Below are 3,691 nucleotides of genomic sequence, written 5' to 3'. Positions count from 1 at the left end.
CTTCTGAATTGTTTCAACATTTTTTAAACTATTGTTACATGTTTCAGGTGTTAAAGTTTTGAATACTTTTCTAATTTGCAAATGCTTTCAAAGCCTGTAATTTTCTGAACAAAATTATAGTGAGATATAGCTGAGCAATTAAAATGATCATTTTGGATCCCAAATTTGGGTTACTCAAAATGAGAAAACAAGAAGTGAACAGCAGTTCACTAAGAGGCATATGCATAGCCTTGGGCCACACTTGCTGGCTCCTGAGGAGATACCCACAAACGTGGTACTTCAGGAAACTTCCCACTATTCAGCCCATTCCTGGGAGCCATCATTTACAGAATATGCCACTGAGTTTGCAATTTTCCTAAGGGTGTTCCCTACAGATTCTCCAGAATGAGGCGAGAACATGGCAATGTATTCTCTGGACTTAAATTGACTAAAGAGAAAATTTTAAACCTATTCATTCTCCTCAGAGTTTGATATTTTGTTGTGTGGTAATACACACAACTGGAAAATCTTAGAAGATCAAGTCTCTAAAAACTTGATATTTTCATTCTGCTGACTGAAAATTTCTGGGCTTTATCTCTGTGGTCTATATATAGACTTCGTTTTCAGTCATTATTGAAAAATTATGGGGCATCAGCCATTGGGATTAGATGTTAGAGCAAGAAGAGGATGGTTTGTTTGAAATACCAAATTATGAAAGTGTAGAAGATGAAGGTTTTTCTCCCTTCCCACATCTAGCCTCTACAGAGAGAGATCTTACAGAAGCTGAATCTGCTGAAGAATTGGGGAATGGAGCACCTGCTCCTGTACTGCCCAAGAGACCAGTTAAAAGGAATCTACCGAGCTAGATACTGCTAGGTTAACTTCAGAAAGAGGGATTCCAGCCTTAAGGCGTGTATTTAATAAGATAAAATTCAAGGGCAAAGGTCATGAAACTACAGACTTGAAAATGCTAGTCAGGCACATGGAGCACTGGGCACATAGGCTATTCCCCAAACTACAATTTGAAGATTTTATTGACAGAACTGAAAACCTAAGAAGAAGAAGAAGAAGAAGAAGAAGAAGAAGAAAAAAGGAGGTTCAGACCTGTTTAAAATGAATTCGACTTGATCTCCCTATTGTACGTGAAGATTTTGTTAATAATGATGAAGTTGAGGAAACTAATAGCCAGGATGCAACTGCTGCTGGATTTGATCCCTTTGTAACAAGTTCATCTGATAACAGGAGGTTGACTTCTGAATCAAGTAGAAGCCTAACAGAAAAGCAGCAACAGAGAACTGAGAGAAATAAACAGCTGGTCTTAGAAAGGAGGAAGGCAAAGCTATTGAGTAATAACCAGTCCCTAGAAAGTGGCATGTTAATGAGTATATCCTGGGCACAGACAGTTGAAGAGAGCAGAATTGGTGAGGATCAAGAAGAGTCAAATGGATTAATCACAGACACTACAGATGGTCCACATGAGGATCCTTCTGCCAATACAAATGAAGAGGAACAGTTCAAAACAGAGGAAACATAGCTGAATCATACTAACCTAGAACAATCTAGAAATTTAAAAAAGTACTCAGTCCTTCACAACAGAATCCTGCAAGTTTGGACTTAATTGTAATTATTTTCTACTTTGTGTAAGTTCTTACATCGTAAGACTCCTATAGATTCCTGCTTGAAAAACAGTGGCTTTATACTTGTGTTTCTTAATTTAGTAAGTCTATTTATTATTTTTGGTGTTCTGTATAAATCTGAGTTTATAAGCTATTCCTAGTTTTCCCTAAATTCTTTCTCATTAAATTGGGTAATGTTTTAAAATGTAAATATGCACTGACTATTAGGTTAGTTTTTATAAAGAAATCAATGAGTTTTGCAAACAAACAAACAAAAAAAGAATGAAAGAAAAATGAGCGAGCAGACCTGAACACATAAAGGCAGTCTGCTTGAAAAAAAATAGGAAATAATTAAAAATACAAAAGAGTTTTTAGTAAATCCCTGTCCCTTAGGAGATAGTGTGCCTGGGGTTTTGTGGGCATGAGTAAAACAGAAGCCTTGCTTGTAGTATATGTCTGGGGTTTCATGGTAGAGCTTCTGCTGATACATCCTGAGGCTGCAAATGTTCCTTTAAACATTTCTCTGTAGAAATGTTCTCTGTAGAGACACATTAAAGTTACAAACTCATTGAGATGAGATAGGGTAATTGAATCATAACACTGTATAAAATTTTCTCTCAGAAGAACCTTGCTAGAGTGTGAAAAGATGGAGGAAGGAAATGATAGCACATGTTGCCTATACCCAGAATACATCGTCTTTAGAAATCAATATCTATTACCTGGATATTTTGCACTAGTATCTGTATAGTGATTCAGAGGTATCGTCTGACTTGTTACTTACAATTTGTTTATTTATTTGTTGTTTTCAATACACCCCAACTGCAGTTTCCCCTCTGTCAGCTCCTCCCAATGCCTTCCTCACCTCGACTTTCCTCTGGATCCACTACTCTGTTTTCAGAAGGGAGCAGGCCTACCAGGGGTATCCATGAACACAGCATAATAAGATACGGTAAGACTAGGCACAAACCTTTTTATCAAGGCTGTATGAGACAACCGAAGAGGAGGAAAACGGTCCCGAGAGCAGACCAAAGAGTCAGAGACACTCCCAATCCCACTGTGTGGAGTCCCACAAAAATACCAAGCTAACGACAAAAAAATAATGTACAGAGGATTTAGCACAGACCCATGCATGCTCTGTGAAAACTGAGCCCCTTTGAGCCCTGCTTAGTTGGTGCCTGCGGAACATGTACTCCTGGTATTAAAGAGTTATTGATAGTTTTCTCAGCTTAATATAGAAGCACTGAATTTGGAGATCATATGAAACTCACTTGTATTCTGAGAGTATATAGTGAATTTTTATCATTTTTTTAACAGAACAGAAATAAAATTTTAAAATTATTTATTCACTTTACATCCTGATTGCAGCACCCCTCCTCCCTTCTAATTTCTCCCCTTGCACACCCCTTCCACCATTCTCTCCAGAGAAGGAAGAGGTCCCCCATGGGTACTCACCCATTCTGGCACATTAATTGCTGCAGAACTAGGCACATCCTTTCCCACTGAAGCCAGACAAGTCAGCCCAGTTAGGGCAAAGGGATTCATAGCAGTTCTTGGAGGAACAATTAACAATTAAATATATAGCACCAGACTAACTTCAAACAGATTTTTTTTTTTTAAACAATGGCATCTGAAAGCAGATTCATTGAATAAAGTAAAATACTGAAGGAATTAATTAGTTCAAAAATCACCATGGGGGAATTTAAAAATAATAGCATTATTAAAGTATAACATAGACACAAGAAAAATAATGAAAAATGTGAAAGACCTCTTTACCTTTTCTAATTGAAATAGGATCTGAGAACTAAATGATGGTTTTCTTTCTTATCAGTTAGTTATATGGCAAGTACAGCAGCTGAAGGTGAATTCAGAAGCCTTCATAGTCATTTCCCATCATTATAATAATTTAGATTCTGTTTAGTAAATTTGCTTATTGAAATACATGTAAATAAGTCTGCATTTTTTTTTTCATTTGGTTGGTTATATATGGTACAAGCTATGGCTAAGTCACTTGTCAGTATTTCATCAATTTTGAGCAATTATAACAATAGTACAATACAATGGTTGTCTTCGAAAGCACGCATGAATTTCTTACAATT

The 3,691-nt window shown here is 36.7% G+C and overlaps 1 pseudogene; it reads left to right on the top strand.

Annotated features, from left to right (window-relative positions):
* Positions 1–647: 647 nt before the first annotated feature.
* On the top strand, positions 648–2,529 carry LOC129688354 (TIMELESS-interacting protein-like; annotated as a pseudogene).
* The last annotated feature ends 1,162 nt before the right edge of the window (positions 2,530–3,691 follow it).

This window comes from Psammomys obesus, unplaced genomic scaffold (genome assembly GCF_907164565.1).
Source record: "Psammomys obesus unplaced genomic scaffold, mPsaObe1.curated_primary_1811, whole genome shotgun sequence".
NCBI lineage: Eukaryota > Metazoa > Chordata > Mammalia > Rodentia > Muridae > Psammomys > Psammomys obesus.
The sequence above is the reverse complement of the archived record's forward strand: the minus strand, read 5'-3'. Positions and strand labels throughout refer to the sequence as shown.